The 22,479-nt window shown below is 41.3% G+C and overlaps 1 long non-coding RNA gene across 15 annotated transcripts in view; it reads left to right on the top strand.

The window, feature by feature from the left end:
• Positions 1 to 22,479, top strand: part of LOC143840473 (uncharacterized) — a 121,211-nt gene continuing 98,732 nt past the window's right edge. For 4 of the 15 annotated variants that reach the window (XR_013232224.1, XR_013232215.1, XR_013232213.1 and 1 more), the window contains exon 1: positions 71 to 381. This is a non-coding gene — a long non-coding RNA (uncharacterized LOC143840473). Of the gene's footprint in view, positions 382 to 22,479 lie in introns of all 15 variants that reach the window. The other 11 variants (XR_013232227.1, XR_013232205.1, XR_013232218.1 and 8 more) reach the window with 8 other exon arrangements.

The raw sequence follows: 22,479 nt of genomic DNA, 5'->3' as shown, positions 1-22,479 counted from the left end.
CTTCCGCAGTACAGCTTCAGCTTCGGTGTGCTATCCGGAGAGAATAACCTTGTCTTGAAACATAATTAGTTCTGAGGAAGAATTTTATCAGCCTAGTCTTTGGGGAGTGGGAGCATGTAAACACTTATTAAAATGTTATTTTGGGGGCATAATTCTGTCATAAGTCAAACTAGGCAGATGCAAATAAAAGCAAAGGTTATCTCTCCACAGGGGCTGCTTGCATTTCGCTGGGAGATTTATATCAAATGGCAGATTTTCATCCCATTTATGAGACAGCAGCAAGGAGGGAGCACGTTTTTCACAATGTGCATGGAAGCAAGGAAGCTCGAATCTCTGAGGAATACCAGATAAACAGAATGAAGAATCCACATGGAGGTGGAAGTAAAGAAATCCCAGATTTCCCCCCCCTGTGTGCAGAATTAGACAGTGCCACGAGTCATTGGAAGATGCTCCCCTGTTATGCACTTATTTTATTACAATCTCTAAAGTTAGTTTGACCAATTCCAATGGCTCATTGCATGGAGAGGAGTTTTATAATGTACCGCCGTTTGTATCTGGTTCGGGGAATTTTTTAGCTATTAATGAGGTTCTATAATGTTTATATTGTGTACTGTTTTTATGACAAAAGCAAGCAAGCAAGCAAGCAAGCTAGCTAGTGGATGTCTAAAATCCTACTTGCTGATTCTTCCTAAATTCTGAGTACATTTTTCATCCTGACCTAACATTTCATCCGTAAAGGAAAAATAGCACACTGGAATAATCTCTTCCATTTAAGACAAATGTGTAGATTTCAGGAACAAGAGCCTTATTTGTATGAATCAGGGAATTCAGCAGCTCTGACCTCCAGGTAGCTGATAAAAAAGAATTTAAAATGCAAAACTTAAAAAAGAACACCCAACATTTCTCTTTAGGGGGAAAAAAAACAGGATACCAGCTATTTGTCAGAAGTCATTAATCCACTTCTGAAATCTCCAATACTTAATCAATACAACAGTCTTGCATTTCTAATGAAGCATGGTTGCATTAAATGAGATGCATGAGGAGTCTACTGAAACTTTTATTTTTAATGAACTATACCCACAGGAAGCTGTGAATCTGACTGGTGCAGTAGCAGTGTTATCAGAGATGCACACACATGTCCAAGACACATGTCTATGAGTAGTGAGGAATTGCTTTGCAAGAGATTTAGTAACATAGCGAATGGATTGTTTGCCAACATTTTCGAGGTGATTACACCCTTTAGAACTCAAGGCAAACAACATATTTATAGTAAAATAATGAAAACATTATTTTTGTGAAGCCACTTTAACCCAGGTGAACACATGATGGAATTTTCCAAGGAGCAGGATGTTGGGCAGTGTCCTGGCCAGGTATAGACTTAGACAAAGGAGTCAAGGAGAAAGAAAGGGAGCCATCATGTCTCATTAAGACTATCTGTTAAGGTTGGGGAAGAGATTTCTCTGGAAGAGGGGCCACACATGAGTCATATGTGATAGACATTCACAGCAGTGTCTTGTCATGTTTTTGCAGGGTCTGGCTTTGGCACAAGCCTAGACTATTGAGCAGTACTACTGGTTGTGGAAAAACAGTGTGCCAGCCTGTGAGGTACTTAATACCTGGATCTGGCAAACCTACCCCTCCTTCCTTCCTTCCTTCCTTCCTTCCTTCCTTCCTTCCTTCCTTCCTTCCTTCCTTCCTTCCTTCTGAGGTGGTGTCAGTGTGGGTGTGTGAAAGACAGGGTAGAAGCCTTGATAATATCATGCAAGAATTGGATCCTCGCAACTGATTTCTGTTATTGTTTAAGAATGTGGTATTGTGTATCTACACAATACTGTATTCTTAAACAACAACAAAAATGCCCCAGGCATCTCTGCCACACTGCACAGTATAGCAGAGCACAGTGCAGCAGGTCATTTTTTTTCCTTTGTGTGATGCTGTACTTGGGTGAGGGTGGGGAGGAGTTAGGCCAGGATGGCCTGACTCTTCTTTCCAGATGGCCCTGACCTGACATAGGTTGCCTGGGGCACAAAAGGGAATGCGGTTTTATCCACATTGCCTTGCTGCAGGGAGGCAAGCAGGTGAGGGCCTGAGTTGGGCCAGGCCTACGACAGCCCCAGGATGATGCTGATGTGATGATGAACCAGGAATTTGCCCCACCACCAGACGAGCAGTGAGTCGGGGCAAATTCCTGGTGCGGAAAAGGTCCAAGGAAGCAGCCTCTGGCATAGTGTTGATAAATCTCAGGACTTCAGCAAAAAATAGAAACCTCTCTAGGAATATATAATTGCTCCCCTTAACGATTTCCTACACTTGAAATCATAGCAAATAATTTACTACAGCAAGAGAACACTTGCTAGGCTTATCAGTTAAGTGAAGGATTAAAGTTAAAGAATCTGGACCACTTCAAGGTCTGTGAATAGGGATGGATATGAACCTGTTTGTAGTTCACAATCTGAAATTTGTTACAAGTAGTTCATGAGGGTTTGTTGATATTCATGAGAATCTGTGGATAGAGCAGAAAGTAGAAGTTTAAAGAGTCACTTTAAACCCCTGCTATCTGTTCCTTGCAGAAACCACCAAAACTGAGTGGCGAGGAGTAGCCTGCTCCCTGCTGTTCAGCTGTTTTTGGCAGTCTTGTGCAATCCCTTTAAGGTTTTTCTTTTGCTTTCTGCAAAACCCACTGAAAGGGACTGTGGTTCTTTTCAACAGGGTTCTGGGACCACAAACCATGAATTGGTTCAGTTTATAGACAGACCTTTTGGGTCAGTTTGGTTTGTGGTTCAGTTCATGGTTCAACCACAAAACAATATGAACCATATTTTTCCAATTTGTGCCTATCCCTTTCTGTGAGTTCCTTCCTTTCCTTCTTGCCATTTGTCTTCTTTCACTATAACTACTGTTAAGGTCAATTTTCATAGGATACCAACAATTTTCTATTTACTATAATGTACAATGTGTGGATTGTATATTTTGTTCCTAATCCTTGGAATATTCTTATGCTCCATTACAAGGTAAGAAAAAATATCTCCCTTTCATTGGGGTTTCCTGGGCCACAAAACACAAGCCTATCTTCCCCAAACACTTTGCAAACTCAGTGCCAGTTTTAACAACTTTCATTCCTTGTGTTTTTACCAAATTAATTTTGGGTTGAGAAGCTACAAAACATTATGGCAAACATTTAATAGTCAAGCACACCTTGTTCCACAGCTGTGATGACCTGTGAGCCAGCTGCCCAATCTGCTTTTATGGCTATTGGCCACCTTGATTATCTGTCAGGCAGCTTTGCATCTACTCAGTAGCTGCCTCAGTATCTGAGGTGGTAGAGTAACATTGATAATCAATATTATTACATGCCTTGTAAGAATGTGCTTATGGGAAACCCTACTCGTTGCTCTGTGCTGCACTGTCTTAGTACTTGAAAAGTGATCTGTCTAGCAGGCTTGAACAGGTTACAAATATCAAATTGATTGATGAACAATCATCTCCGGGTCCACAGCCAGTGAACAGATGGTAAACTGAACCTGTGGGTGTTTGAGAATCTCTAATTTGGAATCACTGTTCAAAAACTTTTTGTGTGCGTGTATGTGTGGGAGTAATAATTCCCAAATTATTCTTTGACAAGATCTCAGTGTCTTCTATTGTTGCATAATTTAAAACATCTATTTTATATCATTTTGATCTAATTTTGCATGCTTGCAATTAGCAATTATTGTTTTTCTCAACATGTTTTTCCTTTATCATAATTTTTGTATGTCTTCACCTACTTATCAGGGACTATGCACTCAGAATGTCTAAAATGTGTGTGGGTGCTGTATTTCAAGGCATATCTCAGAATAAACTTTCAGGATTTCTTCAAGTAAGCTGTGATAATTGAATGGCATTACATTTGTAGTGCAGAACGTAAGTGGAGTCTCTTCACCGCAGAAGGAGAAAAGCATAAATTAGAATTAAAAATTATGCACATTGTAAAGAAAGTGAAGATTCGTTTTCCCTCTACCCGCTTGAATTCATGGTTACCTTGAATTCAGACAATAAGAAATAAGTCAATAAGAAAACTCTTCTTCACTTCCAATTTAACTTTACATCAAAAGTAACATGAGGAAATCACTGTCATAAGAAGTGAAGTCTACTTATGTTAGTGGAGGTTATTTTACTTTTCTTACTGTCTACTGTCTTTTCCATTTTAATATTGTATTTCTTTAAATATGTAAGGTTGGGGCAAGAGTTATTTTTCTCCAGGAGTCCATGTTGACTCTCTCTCTCTCTCTCTCTCTCTCTCTCTCTCTCACTCTCTCTCGTGTGTGTTTTGCACCCATCTGCATTTGTTGGATAATACACTTTCAATGTGCTTTTATAGATGGATTTTCCTTTGCGAATCAGGGAAATCTATTTTTAAAGTGCATTGAAAATACTTTATCCAGTGTGTACAGAATAAGCCTGTGTGTGTGTATGAGAGAGAGAGAGAGAGAGAGAGAGAGAGAGAGACTTTAACACTTTTCTCAATTTCTTCCTTCCCAGCTGCTTTATCAAGTGTATCTTTGATTAAGATCCAATAGCTTCCTAGGTGTCTTGACCTCAGCTCTTCTGCTCTTAAAAATGTACTACTCCTCACTGTCCAAGTCTACCTGTCGACATCCTCTCAATGGTCCTCCTTTCTGGCCACAGCTCCTTTTACTTAAAGTTTGTGGTTTAGTTCTGTCCTCCTTTGCACCCTGGCCAACATCTTTTCCACTTAAGAGGCTGTATCTATACAATTTGTGCTACAGAATTTCTATGACCATATGAGAGCCAAAGCATTCCTAATGGTTGCTAGCTGAATAAGTGTAACATAGTTCACCGTGTTGAAATTATTCATAAGGTTATTATTCATTTGGTTGAAAGGGCTGCTGTATCTGAAACAGCTAAGACCAAGTTTGAATTGCAGAATGTAATAGTAGAAGAGTTATACCCCTCTGAGCTTATTGACTCTCCAGTTGGCCTAGGTTAAATGAAGTAAATGAGCTTAGAAAGGTGGAACTCAGGGACTGCAGTGTAAATGCTGTGTACCTGCTTAAAAGGAGCATCCTTTACAACATTTGCCAGTGTGTGATTCTCTATATCCATTCATCCACCCACTCTAGTCTATATTTTATAGAGATCTCAGCATATGTTGCTTTGAACCAGGAACTTTTCAGATGGCTGAAATTTTAAGACTAGTGACGAAGTGTAGAAACCATAAAGAAGCAGAGCAAAACATTTGCTTTTATTGAGTTTTCCATGTTGTCATATAATCAAATGAATATTCAGAGCAGCAGCAGTTGGAATTGAAAACTGCAGTTCAGAGCAGAAGCAAGGGGCTTGCTATTTAGTATGCAGGGTAAAAATATGCCTCGAGGAGCTGAGCCACTTGTGCAGTGGCCCTGGACTTGCCTTGACCCTATTTCCCTAGGGCATCCCAAATGGGTTGTGGTTTCAGGCATGGGGATGTCAGAAAGGCAGGATTAGGTCTTATATCTTGGTTTGTGCAATGAAACTCAGTTTTTCTTTGTGATCATGTACATGACCTTCTCTGCATCGACAGTTGTATGTTGAAAATGAACATCTTCTAGTCCCGATTAGTATTCTCAGAGCACTGCTCTCCTTGCCATCTTGCGATATGAATGCCAAAATCAGGTTTGTTGTTCTGTCTTAAAAGCCAGCAAAAATAAACCCAAGCTGTCTTTGTTCTGCTGTATAATTTATTAGCCCTGCTTTATAAAACTGAGTTGGAATATGTGTGTGCGTGTGTGCTCTTGGTGGTGCTGATGCATGGGGAAACATTGGAGCTTGCATTTAACAGGCAAAGTTGATAGTGCAGAGCACAGACTAATACAAATATGGCCATTCAAGTATATAATAAATTAAGCAATCCTGACATGGATGTGATAAGATACAAATAGGTAACAGTGAGTTGTTATGCTTACTAGGATGTTTTGTTCCAGAAGCATAATCAAGTAGCTGATTCTCATTCTCCTTCAGTCTCTCCTTTCTTCTGCATTTTATTCCCTTTCAGTCTAAAATGTCTCCTTTTATTATTTTTTCTCACTTCTTAATTTTTTTAAACCATATGTACTCCCACAAAATTGTTAACCTGCTGTCCAAAGAACTCACCAAGGAGAACTTGGGAGGAGGAATATACTTAGACATTTTCTTTCTTTCTTTCTTTCTTTCTTTCTTTCTTTCTTTCTTTCTTTCTTTCTTTCTTTCTTTCTTTCTTTCTTTCTTTCTTTCTTTCTTTCTTTCTTTCTTTCTTTCTTTCTTTCTTTCTTTCTTTCTTTCTTTCGTTTGCCTAAACATTCCACAGATGCCCATGATTCCAAGTAACCCTCTCCCTATGATCTGCTCTTGGGATGTGCAGGTTAAAAAAAAATTCTGCATCAAGAAGTCAGGCTTATTGATAAATATTGGGAATATTGTTATGGTATCAGAAAGTTGTTTCAGAAATATTGGAACAATGATCCTAATATTGAATGAATGGACACTCTTATCCTTTCCTGTTTCTCCATATGGAATTAAAATGGGGGTGTATGGGAAGGATGGAGGTTAAGGGAGGGGGCTGTACTTTACAGCTGATAGTTTGCACCTGGGCCATTTACATTTTTGAAAGGGCCATTGTTTTCTATGGGAAGACTCTATGGGGTACTGTTCATTATTATAGTTGGTATACCAGGCCCCCATACTCCAGAGCCTGACCACATACAGACCTACTTAGTGCCTGCAACTTATCATCAGCCCTGCTGATGGCTTCAGGGCTATGTTAATTTATTTATTTATTATTATTATTTTTATTTATCATACTTCTATACCGCCCTCCCCGGAGGCTCAGGGTGGTTTACATTATAGCAGAGAACAATACATAAAATGTTCCATGCAGCTAGTGGTCTGGCGTGTTCCAGGCCTTCCTGCCCCATAAAGGTCTGACCATGGAGGCTGCAGAGCCAGGTGTACCATGGGAAAATTAAAAAAAAACTTGCAGAGAAGCAACAGAATGAATTGGTAACTGAATTTGGTCACCTTATTAAGTCTTGGAGCAAGTCAAGAGCCTTGGCAGCCATTTGGAGCTCCAACCTACTTGTTCTCTTTGAGTGAATTTCTGAATAAGGCTGTGGAGTAAAATTAGCTGGAACTAGTGGCTTTTAAAAAATATTTTCACTTTTATGTATTTTCTAGCCATTGTTGGTTATTGGTGTGAAACAACTGTAATTTGTACTATTTGAAACAATGTTGTTTTCAAAAGATACTCTCAATTATTATAATTTAATGGTATTAGTGCATGTTTGCACAGTAACTGCTATGCTGTTTGTATTTTTGTTATCTATCTACTGTGGCTCTGTGTATATTTTGTTGCACCATGGGAAGATGACAGGCAGGCAGGCTCTGGATTCCTGCAGGACAGCCAAGATTTATGGGAGTTGAGGAGCCAGCCAATTGGCCCACCTGCCATTTCCCCATTAATGAGGTAAGCCCAGGGCTACCCGTGGTGTTGAAAACAGGGTGCAAGAGCCAGGTAAACACAAGGTCAGTTCTGGAGCTTTGTCTGTGGATTGTACATCAGGTCTCTATTCTCTTATCAACGGGGTAGACCTGACCTTCCCAGTTTGGAAACCAGGTCTACCCTCATAGAAAATAAACATCCACTACATTTTAAAGAGCTGAGTCACCAACTTGGAGAGAGCTCCCTGTTCCCTAGCCACCGTTGTCTTCCCAACATGACTGCTGATTTTTATGCTTTTGGAAGTGATAACACTGGACTGAGTAGTTGTGTCATGAAAATAATGGTGTTGGATATTGTTCACCCAACCAGATGTGATAAATATCAGGCCTTTTATCAGGTTGTCTGACTGCATATCCTTAGTAATATCATGATAGGCTTAGAAACAGTGCTTGCTCTTTTTTATGCACATATTGCCTATCAGCAATTACTAGGTTCACAAGATTCAAGTGAGTAGTCATGTTGGTCTGAAGTAATAAAACAAAAATTGAGTCCAGTAGCACCTTTAAGACCAACAAAGATTTATTCAAGGCGTGAGCTTTTGGGTGAATGCACTTTTCCTCAGACTAAATGAAATAAGAATCATGAGAGTACAGATATATAGAAAAGTTAAATAAGTATGGTAATTCTTTGCTAAGCCAGTTGTAGTTCACAAAAATGTTGGAGAAATAAAAATGTCAAGGTTAGTAATTAATGTCAGACACTTTAATTAATTACCATTAATTGCAACTGCTGGAGAATTTTGTGTGGGTACTCAAGAGAACAGCATCCTGTTACCCTGCACCATCATTTCCAGTACTGCAAATTCACCCAAGGAACTATAGAACAATGAAAACATTTTCTCAGAACTCCGTAACAGAAATAACTATTGCTCTCAGGTGTCCTATTGTGTGGTTAGATAGAATGTTCTGGTGAGAATTAATACCTCCTAAAATGCAATCGGTTACACATAGTAATAACCTTGCTGGTTTTTGTGAACAAGTTTTCCAACTGTTCCATAAGAGACCAAGCCCTGTGTCCCTCCAGAAGCTATGAAAGGAACCTCTGCCTTGGATTTTGTAAAACTGGACACTAAAACAAGTATTGGCAATATTAATCAGTATTATCATCACCAGAAATACTAAATGTCGATTAAATGAAATATTTTTAGATCAGCAACAACTTTGGGTAATATTAATTGAATTTTAAACTGAGTCACCATTATCTTCAATGAGAAATTTGTTAAATGTAACAAGGTTTAAAATCTGAAGCTTTCTTATACCTAGGTGTAAACTGCATGGAGCTTTTATTCCAGACCCATGTCGATTCAGTCCCTGCCGTCTACACAGAATGTGATTTCCGTTTGAATTTTGGGCGATTTAAATTTTCCTTCTGCAGCAAGAAGGATTGATCCAGAGTGACCCTACCTTTATTGTGCAATATGTTAGAGTGCTTTTAAGGCTCAATATTTTTCAAATCCGGATTGGGAAAGAAAGCTCCATGGTAGAGAACCTCTGATAGGCCACACCTGGTCATGTGACAAACTTGCCTTAAAGGAGAAGCCCCTAATTTCTCTCAACTTCTGTCGGTCCTGGATTTGTTCTCCCTTTTCTGCCTTCTTCGGTCCTCTCCGCCCCCCCCCCCCCAAGAAAAGAAAGAGGATCCCTGCTTGGCTCCTCTCCCCCTTCAAGGAAAGAAAGAAAGAAGCTTGGCTCTCCCCCCCTTCTGAACTACCCTAACCACGTGCAGAACACTTTCCTGTTTCAATGGGGGGGGGGGGTAGAGGAAGACCCAAGTTCAAAGCGATCTGTATTCAACAGGATTGACAATGGAATAAACAAAGTAAATGCAGACTCTGCCCTTGACCGTTTCTTCAAGGAGGCGTTAAACTCGCACCACTGTGTTGCCATAACAGGAAAGCACACTTTGGAAGTAACCTAAGAGGTGGTTAGTACTTGTATAATAATCACTTCTCTTTCTCAGTGTTCCCTAAAGACCTGCTCTGTTCTGTCCTGGCTGATTTCTCTAAGCAAAGACAAAAAAGACTTCAGTGATTTAATTTCACATAGCTGTAGGTGGTGGGGCAATTTTAGCTGGTGCTGCTCTCACTTGGCTTCATATGATTTCCATCCATTTACATCAGGGAAGCATAGAAACCCCTGCAGTTCCTTCTGCAATGTAACATTTATTTAGAGGGGACGACGTTTGAAGTACAAAATGTCTGTCCAAATAAAGTCTATTTGCACAGCTGCTGGCTCAGAGGTGAGCCCTTTAAGCAACTGGCAACTCATTAAAAGCCCAGGTATTTCCAGCTTCAGTGTTTATCAGAAAGCTTAGTAGCCCGTCTGTTTGATGATTTGTACTTCTTATTTAGATGTTGCAAGCAAGAAACAAATAAAACTGGGGATGGGCACTAACCAGCTCATGAACTAAAGACATGGTAGAATGCCTGGTGGGCAGTGTTCATGACCTGGACCTCCATAGGCCTCCTGTCCAGAATCACACCCAGGCTCCTGATGGTGGTTAAGGCTGTTAATTGAACCTCATCAAAGGCTGGGCAATTGTAGTGCCTCACTTGGGGGCAAGCTGACCCAGCCAGAACACTTCCATCTAAGCTGGAGTTTAAAAGTTGGTGCTAAAATGTTCTTGACCATGAACCAGGCAAACCATGAACTGAAGTGAACTGTATTTTCCCAGGTCGTGACCATTCCTTTTTTAAAAACCAGCCAAAAGTTCTAGTCGTAGAAAATATAATTCTGCTCAGTGTTTTGAGAGATCTTAATATCAACCACCATTATTTTGACTGAAAAAACTGCCAACACTATTTCTAATAAACCTCTATAATACCTTGGCATTTGCTGTGTTAAGCACTGCCTGAGTGACCAGACAGCCTTAAAAAACAAAACAAAACAAACAAAACAAAAACAAAAAACTTCCCCCATAAGTTTTCTTTATGGGACTGTATACAGTTTCTTTCACTTAGTTACATTTGTGTGTATTAAATAATTTAATGAAAAGCCAGCTTGAGTGTCTGAGATGAAAAGGTGAAGGCTGTGACTCTATGATCACACACATCCATCTGGCTGGCCTTCTTCAGTGGCTGTAGTGGGAAGATGTCTCCAAGATGTTGCTAGGACAGTGTGTTTCACACAGTCTTTTGAGAACATCCATAACATGGACATTTATACTCTGTGTTCGTTTTTTGTTATTTACTGTTTGTTATTTACTGTTTGACTGGATTTTTAAATTTGTTTTTAATTTGTGCGGTGCATCGCAGTCTGCAAGTCTTGGTTTGCTAAGCTTTCTGAACTCTTTTTGTGATAACTCCCCCCCCCCCACACACACACTTAGGTTTGTCCTCAGCATCCTGAACTCTGAGACTTATGGGGCAAGTCCTGAGGATGTCACAGTGACTAGAAGTACTAATGGATGTCCTTTTACAGATGATTGGGAATTTTCGCATAAGGAGACTGTGACTGTGCATAGGGTCATTACCATTCACAGTTTAAAAATAATATTATGGCAGTTAACTAAATATAGAATGCCGTTGAACTGTCTCTAATCTTCAGTTTACATGTGCAGCAGGTACTACTAGCAGACTTGCATACAAGTCTTAAAAAGAAGTTCTTTCAACCTGCTGTTCTGAGAATGAATCCCAAAACCTGAGGGCCAAAACTGGCAACCCCTACACTGAAGCATTTTCCTATTTACACTGTAGTAGTGAATTAATACTTCTGATTACTGAGGTAATGCTTACAAAAAAGGTAGTCAGGAAATTCCTGGAGATTTGTGAGGTGGAGCTTAGAGAGGGTGGGTTGGGGGAGAAACTTCAGTGGGATATAATGCTATACAGTCCATCCTCTGAAACAGCCATTTTATATTTAGGGGAACTGATTTCTGTCTAGATCACTGTCTAGAGTTCAGTCATAAATCTGGGATAGCTCCAGCCACCCCCTAAAGCAGGGATTCCCAACCAGGGGTCCTTCTGAAGGGGGTCCACAGGAGCTTTGAAGTGGTGTGGAATGCTGGGGGGGGGCAGGCTATCTTCTCAACTCCTACAATTATTTCTGGCCTACATGAGGCAGAGCCACCATTGTAGTAGTAAAGGTGGGGGGGGGAAGAAAAAGGAGGGCTAAGGGTACAGGTAATTATGTCATTTCTGGAGGTGCGGCAGAGGGCATGATCAGCTAATATCATTTCCAGGGCTCCTTGAAGTCTGAAAAATTATTTCAGAGGCTCTTCCATGGTCAAAGGGTTGAAAAAGGCTGTCCTAGAGGTTGGCTGTAGGGCTGTAACTCATGGACACTTTTGCCACAGGGACTCTGTTGTTTGGGCTGCAAAATAGCAGAACTGCCTCTCTCTGGAATTTATCTTGAAAGTCATTCTGTGCCAGTTGTACAAGATCCAATGAGTCTAGAGGTGGCATGTTTTAGTATTTTTTCAGTCTTTGCATTCTCTCAGGCAGTTTCATGCTTACACTGGCCGTGCCCTGAATCCAGCCCAGGGTCCTTGTTCATCTTCTAAAATACTATTACTAAGCTGAAGGCTAGTTCCACACTGGGACTACTCTATATATTGCAGTATTAGCAACATCAGTGGATATTATGCTTTTGAAATTGTTTACCTCATGGACTTCCACACATACACATTATGATCATAAATCCACTTCTACCTATGTTTGTTTATGTTGAAACAGATATACCATCATATTCCCCCTCTCTTTAAGCTGACTAGCATTATAACATCAGGAATATTACATCATGGCAGAAATGATGTACTAGTGACACTTAAAAAAAGATGGTACCAAGCAATTCAGAGGTCAACAGCTGGAGCTGTTTTCCAACAAGCACCAAGAAACATAAGGACAAGATTAACTATTCACCACAGAGACTCTACTTCTATTCCACACAAAACCAAAGGGAAAAAAATTGTAATAAATTAACTCCTAGGGAAAAAACAAACCAACAGGATCTCAACAGGGGAGGAAGAGGAAAACAATGGATTGATGATGATTTCATCTGTCTCCTTCATTATAACTGTATGTACAAATGATTGTAATTGTGCTACATTTGGCTACTCTGGAATTATCTCCAGACTGAAGAGATAATAATGAACATTTTTCATACATTATTTCAGATACACTCATGAATCTGTTTCTATACAAATTCAGTCCAGTTTTGGAGCCCTTCTAATGTACTGGAACAATAATATTTTCTTTTGCTTTTTGTTGTTGTGGATAAACTACAAAACTTAGAATAAGGAAAGGGATATAATTTGCAATAAGCACATTGTTAAGCAAAGCAGTCACCCAGCACTGAATTTAGATTAAGAGCTTTGCTTGATGCTTTGTTATTCTTCATTCATTTAAGATGCTTAAAAAAATCATTCTGCATTCATTACTAAGGCAAGATGATATTAGATAGACGATTTGTTCTGCTTCATCTCTTACCTGTTATTAATAGCAGTTCTATGTGCATTGCTCAATAAGCCTGGGGTCCCACAATTTGGGTTTTGCAGCAATTCTGAGCATATAAGCCCACGGCCTTATCCCCCCCCCCCCATGTCTGTATTTATCAATCTGAGACATGTATTTTTAAAAAACATTTAAAATCCTTCGGGGGATGTGGTCCCAATGCACTCCTCGGAACTGATGGTGCCCTTGGAGTCAAGAGAGTGGGAAAATGTGATACTCAAGATCATGGTGCCAAAAACCACCAATGATATATGGAGTTAGTCTTTCAGGATTAGGGATGGGAATGAAATTAAAAAATGCAGTTCATGGGAAGGAAGGAAGCCCTGAGATGATGTACCTTTGATATAAACCACCTATACAAGGGTACATATTGCATGTTGCTGTATTATGAGACTCCCCCAGACATAAAAGAGACAGACTTCATCATCACTCTTGGCCATCTTTGTATTATAATCAGCACATTTCTTGAAGAATACTTTTTGTGTCATTCTGAGGCAAAAATGTGGCAAGTGCCAAAGGCAGCAAAAGCCATGTGACAACCGGACCAATTTAATTGCAGAGACTTTCCCCTTATAGAAATAGAAAAGAAATGAAACTCTGAAAATAAAATGAACTTAATTTGACAGTCACAAAGAAAGAACTGTGGGAAAAGGTACTCCCTTTCATATGCCACTATTCCCTTTCACATGTCAGTTTTGCCAGGAAATGCTGGCATGCAGTGGAGAGGGTGGGTACTCCCTGAGCTAGACAGTATCAGGACATGTGTCTCTGTGACCAGCCAGTCCTTGTGCAGTCCCTAGTGCATGTCTGCACAAAAGACCACTAGATGAACAACCATTACAGGTAAGTGCAACCCTGTTTTCTCAATGTGGTGCAGTGAGTGGTCTGATGGTTAGAATGGGATCTGGGAGACCCATGTTAGAATCCACATGGAAGCTTGCTGGGTAGACTAGGGGCAGCCGCACATGCCCAGCCTTATTTTGCAACACAGGGTTGCTCTAAGGATGAAATGGAGGAGAAGAGAACCATTCAAAATTCTTTGCTTCCTGATTAAGGAGGAAAGAAGGGTAGAAATTAAGTAAGTAAAATTGTATTTGCAAATTGCTTACATGCAATTTTCCCAGTGGAAATTACTCTTCAAAATCATGTTCAGTTCTCCTTTCCTTAAAAAAATAAAGAAAACCTTGTACTTTAAAGATGGTGTGACAGGAATATTCAATTTGTTTATAATGAGGGAATCTCTGGGGAGGGAGGATTGCTTTGCCGGGTGTTTGAAACGTAGAAGAATTAAACCTCAGGAAGAAGAGTAGCATCTTATCATCTGGCATTCTGTCTCAGTCTTCCAAAGAAATCACATGAGGTAGTACTTCTTGATCATGGAAGATGGACAGGTTCCAGGCAAAAGCTTAGTGGTAAGATGGCACAATTTAATATCCATTTTGCCTTTGGGTACCATATCAGAGCTGTTTTCATCCCTGCTTAGTTAGAGGCAAAGGGGTTGATAGGAATTTTTCATTTTTTTTTTTAAAAAAAGCCCCACAAGGAAGGAATACAGGGAATGGATGAGTGTCTTCTCGCTAATCACTTTCACAATTTCCCTTCAAGCAGACATGGACTGAAAAAAATGTAGCTGCTTTTATGAATGCATGTATCAGGGCACTTAGCCCAGCAGGAATGAACTGCAAGCTGCTGTATGTGGTGCCTTCTGGATTTTATCTGATGGATAATATATCACAAGCCTTGCTATCACGTGGATTTGCTTCTGATTCATGAGGCTAAATTATTCTAGGCTAGTTACCTTCCGGAAACAGTAGCTTATCTTAATGTTCCTTTAAAAAGAGGGAAAAATGTAATGCCATCATGTCACACTGTATTATCTCAGAAGTGGAAAGGTAGTGATTATCTGAATCATTTCATTTGCAGTTAAAGTAATTTTTCAGTGGGACATTTGGTAAAAAAATCTGGACACAATTCAGCTCAATGTAGGCACTTCAGGCTCCTTGATTTAAAGGAGAGGGTTTAAACACATTTCCTAAGAAATCAACTGGCCTTAAAATGCTTTAATTAGGAAAGCAAAACAAAACAAAATGCCAGAGGTTCATGTGTTAGTTTTATTTATTTTACCAAATTTATACACCTTTCTTTCCTCCTAAGGGCCACCAAAGTGGCTAATGGATTAAGACATACATAATAAAACAACATTTTTAAAAACTTCAAAAATAATTTCATTAAAACAATGAAACTCCTGTGGAGTCCTGGGTTCAAATACCAGTTAATTAGTTACTCTTCAATTCTGTTACAGCCTATAAGTGACCCATTATGCATGGTGGCAGCTACACCACATTGCTGCCATACCGTTGCAGCGGGGCCAAAAGCCCCGCCATCTCCTGTGTTCACAAGGGGGTGGAGCTCCATCAACTGTGCTGGTGCAATGGCCCCACATACGCAACGTGGGGCCAGAAGTGCCAGGAGCACAGGTAAGCAGCAGCAGAGGCTGGGGGGGGGGATTGGGGGCAGGGCCCCCCACTGCAGGATGGTAGGGAGCAGCATGCTGCTCTCACACCATGGCAGGGGTGGGGGTAACCCCTGTCGGCTCCACGGAACCATGGAGCTGGCAGAGGCGAGAGGCATCCCTGCAGGGATGCCGTAGGTCGGGGGAAGGAGCCAGGCCAAAAGCCTGACTCCTCCAATTATGCACAGGGCTCCGTTGGGTTGGCCCTTGTTTGTGCCCTCGGGAATCCCATTCTGTTAACGCGGGTCTTCCAAGGGCCTGGTCTGGGACATGCTTGTGTTGGCAACGGTGGCATGCATAATCGGGGATTTTCTCTGATGCCTTGCTGCCGCCAGTGCAGGTGTTTCGGCCTATGCATAATAGGTCTATGTGAGCCATTGCCTTCAGACGGTCTCTTGTCCCAGGGGAGGCTCTTACAGGAGGGGGCCAACTCAAGGTGTTACACTTCATTGGCCTCAACCAAATGCCTGGTGGAAAAGCTCCATCTTGCACGCCCTTGGAAACTGATCCAGCTCTTCTGGGAGATCATTCTACCAGTTAGGGGCCAGGACCAAGATGGCCCTGGCCCTACTTGAGCCAAGACATATGTCTTGGGCACCAGGGATCATCAGCCAATTTGTGTTGGCAGAGCACAACACCCTTTGGGGGATATAGACAGTTAGGTGGTCTCTCAGGAAGGTAGGTCACAGGCTGCAGATGGCCTTAAAGGTTAAAACCAAGACCTTGAACCTGATACAGAATTTAACCAGAAACCAATGGAGCTGCCTCAGAACAGGCTTGATATGGGCTCTCCATGGTGTTCTAGTGAGAACCTGAACTGCTGCATTTTGGACGAGTTGCAGTTTCTGGTTCAGGGACAAGGGCACACCCACATAGAGCAAATTGCAGTAACCTAGCCTGAAGGGGACCATCACGTAGATCACTGTGAGTAGGTGTTCTGTGGACAGTAGAGCGCTAGTAGCTTTGCTTGATGGAGATGGTAGAAGGCCAGCTGTGCTACTCTGGTGATCTGAGCCTCCATGGATAGGGAGACACTGAAGATCATGCCCAAGTTCCTAGCAGACTGTGCAGCTTACCATCTAGGGTGAGCAAACGCGCTTCCTCTCTTGACCATTTTTTACCCAGCCACAGGACCACTAACTTTGAGGGACAGAGTTTCAGACAACTCTGCTTAAGCCAGACTGTCACTGCTTTCAGGCAACACATGAATGTCTCAAGGGGTGAGTCTGGCTACCTGTCAATCAGGATATAGACCTGGGTGTCATCTGCATATTGATGACATCAAAGTCTAAACTCCCAGACCAGCTGGGCAAGAGGTGAGGGACAGAACCATACCCTGTGGAACCCCACAAGGGAGTTGGCAGCAGCGAGACTGCTATCTCCCTTGGCAACCTTCTATTTGCAGCACTGGAGAAAAGAGACCAGCCATTGAAGGGTTGTGCCTCTAATATCAGCGTGGGTGAGGTGGAAAGCAAGAAGCTCATGATTGACCAAGTTGAATGCTGCTGTGAGGTCTAGCAACACAAGCAGCACCAACCTGCCTCAGTCCAACTGGCACTGAAGGTAATCCATTAAGGAGATTTGTGACCAAAACCATCTCCACCCTATAGCCAGGAAACAAGCCAGACTGGTAAGGACTGAGAACCAAAGCTTCTTCTAGGTATGCTAACAGTTGGCGTGTAACCCCTGAGACTATTCCTCATCTACCTTGTGAAGCCTGAAGAAGCTAAGGAACAACCCACCCCAGCCAGAGCACCCACCATTTAGAAACAATTGTGAGACTTTTAATTGCCAGCAGCAGGTTTGCCTGGGAAACTCCTATAGAATTGAAGGCAATGCCTGAAGAAGGCAGAGCTTTGGAAAGGAGAAAAGCTCAGTGAAGATGTGATACCAAATACTCCTGCCTGTGATGCTGTCATTTCTTTCAGGTGATTTGATCTCTGTAGTCTGAGATCTTCCAAAATTAGTACTGAACTTCAGGCTCCACCTGTAGATTGAGAGCTCTATCAAGTGGTCTTTTCCAGAGAGTCAGGACCGGAATATATGCCTACTGGCTGAACCATTTAAGTCCCCAGCCATTCTTTAGCCTTTGCTGGAACAACCTCTTAAACCTCTTTGAATCCAGACTAAATGATCCTACATTAATCCTAGCAATCTGTGGAAAAATTGTTGTGCCTTTGCTTTGCCTTGATTTTGCCAGACTACCAGATAGTGAGCAGGAAGACAGTGTCTATCTAGGCCCTCCCTCCGTTGCTGAGATTGAAAATTCACAAACAGATGGATGAGCCCTGAATGTCTCCTGCCCACTGCACATCAACAAGTCATTTTATGGGTTACATTTTATAAGAAACTAGTAGTAGAGCCCGCTGAAACCAAAATTCAGCGGGCACTAGAGGCCTGGGGAGCTTTTTTCTCCCCCCCCCCCGATCTTGAAAAAAGCTCCCCAGGCCCCGGGGAAGGCGCTTGTCAGTCCAGGTGAAGGGGCCTATTGGCACCCTTCCTCATCCTGGACAGGGCCTGCTCTCGGGGCCCTTACTGTTTTATTTCTTCCGCTCCACCAGGAGCGGTTAAAGATAGTTGATTAAGGAACTTGAAATGCTGATTTTTTTATCTTCCTTAAGACTAAATGCTTGTTTGAAGGGAAAGACTTTAAAGTTTGGTTGTAGGCACAGGTATGCCCTTAATGGAGGTTAATATGGTTCTTTTTAAAAGAAAAAAAAGGTTTATCTATTCTTTTAAAAGAATCTATTCTTTTATTCTTACAGCAGTTTATTAGTTTTCTTGATTGTCCAAGAAGTGTATGAATGACCAAAACACATACTTTGTCTCTCTGGGATCTTTTTTCAGCATGTTACTTTGGAAATTAGATGCAATTAGAAGTAAGTCATTAACTATAATGGTTCCTTGAACACTATGTTGACTATGGACCCCAGTGGGGGTACTTTCATTGCAAATTAGTCTACATCTGTCCACTGACAAGGTGTCTTAGCTATGAAAACAATGTAAAGATTCTGCTTAGACAAGTTCAGAAATGGTGTTATCAGAAGAATTGGTTTTTTTACCCCATTTTTCACTACCCAACACAGTTTCAATCACCTTCTCTTCTTCTCTCCACAACAGACATTCTGTGAGGTACATGGGGCATACAGAGCCTTGACAGAACTGCTCTGTGGGAACAGCTCTAACAGGACTATGACTAGCCCAGGATCACCCAGCTGGTTGCATGCACAGGAGAAGTAGATTGAGTTGGGATAGTTGTTTCTGCCATCTTGTGGGTTGTTATATGTACTGTTACTGTTTTAATGGGTTTTGTATGGGGTAATTGTTATGGTTTTTAATTGTTAGCCAGCTCAAGGCAATAAAAGTTGTGAGAGGTGAGATATAAATCCAAGAATAAAATAAAAATTATAAAATTAATAAAAGTAGGAAATCAAACCTGGTTTTCCAGATTAGAGACCACCACTATTAACCACTACACCAAGTATTATAAAATGTGCATCACACATACTCTTTGTCGGATCTCTGTCTGTGTGTCTTTGTTGGATATATATTGGCGAGCATTACCATTTTTGTAATGTAAAACATTTTAAAAATTCTTAGATTATGGGCTGCATTGGCATAATTCTAAAGCACTGGAGTGTTAATTTTTTTCAGGAAAAAGAAGACACTTTTGAAAGACTGTGTATATACCCTGGCTTTGGGCCAGGCATCTAAATGGAAATAGCAGACCCCCGCCCCCAATCTTATAGTTTACTAGGAACGCTGCCAGAATAAAAATGATACGATCACTTTCACGTTGATCCAGGAATGTGAATATTTTTATTAAGGTTACTGAGGGGGTTCAACTTATTTTGCTCTTTGGCAATTGGCAGTCACCTGTGTATCTTATGAAGCATATTAACTAGATATGTAGAGTTGCTGCTTTGTCCAAGAGAAGGGAATGAAAATGCAAATGCCTGTTAAGTACCATTTACATCAAAGTCTTCATTGCTAATCTTCTTCCTGTGACAGTCACTGCACCTTTCCAATCCTAAAGTCACATTCTTTAATGATAAATTAACTAATGCGCAATGACTAACTGGTGCTGAAAGTTTATAATTTTCATAATTTGTTCTTAGGATTTTCCTTACCTACTTTGTATGGAATTGTTTTTTTGTGTTTGAACATCTGCTTCTTGGTTTGTTTGAGGGTTTTTTTGATCAGATTTTGACCTCCATGCATTGCCAGGACACATGGAGGCCTTTTCACATTAATCTCTTGCCTGTAAAATGATCCTTATCAGAACTCAGGCCTATGCTACTATAACCTCAGGCCTAGCATACTGCAGTGTGCTGTGTGTGGAACTGCCTTTAGAGGTGGCTCTGATGGTTCAGTTAGTTCAGAATGCCATCTTCTGTTGGGAACACGTTGCTGGCAGTATACGGCCAACTGTAGAACAACTCTACAGTAGGGAAGCAGCTTGAAAACCCCACCTAAAACACTTCCTAGCCTAATATATTCCTGACATGGATAGCCTAGGCTAGACTGATGTTGTCAGATCTCAGAAGCTAAGCAGGGTTGTCCTTGGGTAATATTTGGATGGGAGATCGTCAAGGAACACCCGGGTTGTGATGTGGAGGCAAGCAAAAGAATGTCTCTTGCCTTGAAAACCCTACAGGGTTGGCCGAAGTTAGTTAAGGCTTGATGGTCAACAACAACAACAGCATAACAAAAGTGAAACAGCTTGAACAGTCCCTTCCAAACACAAAATGTAGGTAATGTCTCAATGATTAACTATGATAACAAACCCTTGATACATGGAAGGATCTATTTGGCAATCGCTCTATCTTAAGCTTATTTTCCGCCCTAGGATCTGGAGCTGGCCTCTGTAATGGTCCTGTTTCCTCCTTCTTCACTCTCCTTCCACTCAGGACCCCCAGTACTTCCTCATATTGTGTGCTTTTATTGCTTAGATGTTAGGTTGCCTAGGGTTAAGTCTTACTCTCTGTGTGTGCCCATGAGAGCCTGCAGCTCTTTGAGTGCCTCCTGCTTTTTGTGATCTATATTTCTTATTAAAGATTTGGATTCTGATTCCATTTTCCACCAGCTTTATTTCTGGGGACCTCCCCATTCCCATAACAAAATGCTACTACCAAATTCTGGACCTTGGTATCCATAAGCAGTGGTCCCTAATTTAATTTTACTCAGATACATGTGTGTATGCTCATAACCTACTGCTTGCTGGGTGGAAGAGTTGCTGGCCTCTCTGAAAGGCCCTGCCACTGGTAAGTTGCCCCATCATCCTGTATTTCTGTCTTTCATCTTCCTGAAGGTTTCCAGGGTCCCACCTGGAAGTTGGCAACCCAGCTGGCTGCATATGGAGAAGGAGTCAGAAATCAAACCCAGCTCTTGAGATTAGAGTCTTTAACCACTTCACCACACTAGATCTCAAGATTGAGTGAGGAGTAAGGGGGAAGTGACCCAGAACCCAGGAAGGCCACAGTGCAGGAGTATGTGCTAGCGCCCCTTGTATTCCTGGGTGCAACGGGCTTTGCTTCTAATCTGTACACAGCCCGTGGCACCACGGGCGCCACGGACTGAATAAAAGAGTAAGGTGTAGTGGGGAGGAGTTAGGGCGGGACCGGTCCGGGATAAAAACTCGGGGGGGCCAATCAGGAGCCGCGAACAGGGAGTTCTAGCACCCGTTGTATTTCTGCCTACAACGGGCTTAAGCTACTAGTACTTTAATAATAGCACTAAACATTACTTTCCACCTTTCATTTATCTTACTCCCTGTTTTGTTTTTTGTGGTAGAAATGATTTGTTAACCTCTGTGATGAGGGAAATTAAATAATAGATTTTTGTTGAGAATACACATGGATCTCTCCTTGCTAGGCACTTTAAAATCTTGAAACCAAGACAGTCAACCTCATTTTTTTTTTACAAGTGTCACATGTAATAGATGAGGACAGTGAAATGGGAGAAAAGTTGTCATCAATCAACAAGCACAATGATGATTCCTCCTTGTCCATTCATCATTGTCCTGCAAACTCTTTGAGGAGGCAAAATGCTAGTACTGAGTGGCCTAGAGGAAAATAAAAGCAAACAAATAAACTGCACACTTGAGCCCTTATAGTTAAGTGTAAGAGAGAGGCTTGAGTGCAGCTATGTTGCTCTCTTCCATCCAACATGGCTCCAATGGGCACAATAAGAAAAAGGAGCAAGAGGTGGGCAAAATGTAGCTCTCTTCCCAGAAACTGAGATTGCCATTGTCAGGTATGTGGAGAAGTGCTTATATAATGACACAGAGAAAAATGGTTTGCCCACCCTAATATTTTTGAGCCTAGTGTCAGGGCTGGCCTGGTCTGTGGTCTGTCCAGCAAACTCCTCAAGTAAAGAATTTGACTTTTCTTCCAGGAAGTGGAATGACTGTCATTTTCATATAAGGTAGAGAATAATTTGCTAGGCTATGGGGAGACCATTGAGATAGGACTAAGCAGCACATAGAATCCTTTGAGTCAATGATCCAGCTGGTAAAATCTCCCTTTCCCACCTGTCATAATGATGGAAATACTACCAAGGAAGGCCAACTTCTGTCAGCTGTTGCTCAAATCAGTTATTGTGTCAGGTCTGTCAAAAGATGTGCATCCCCTACATGTAAAAATGTTGAGCATGAATTTTGTAGCAACCAGGGATCCCTTACGTAGACTCTAGTTTGGCTTAATGAACAGTGGGAGCTTCTCAGGTCTTTGATTATTGTCCTGCAAACTTGGCTTACTGCTTATAGCCCTGAGTGTGAAGAGCTTTGAAGGCTCAAAATAAATGAGCCTCTATAACTGTTCCCTTGGCTACTCTATTTCAGGAATGTTTAGGGAAACGCCTGCCTTAATTGAAAGACCCTGTTTTAATATCAAACTAGATGGATTTCCCCTGCAGTGGGAGTAAAACTTCAACCGGTCTTCATATCCCTTGTATCAACTTAGTTACATATTTTATATTATTACATGCTTTTTTCTATGTCTGGGA

The sequence above is a fragment of the Paroedura picta genome, chromosome 1 (genome assembly GCF_049243985.1).
Source record: "Paroedura picta isolate Pp20150507F chromosome 1, Ppicta_v3.0, whole genome shotgun sequence".
Lineage (NCBI taxonomy): Eukaryota > Metazoa > Chordata > Lepidosauria > Squamata > Gekkonidae > Paroedura > Paroedura picta.
Note: the sequence above shows the minus strand (reverse complement) of the source record. Positions and strands in the feature narration are given on the sequence as shown.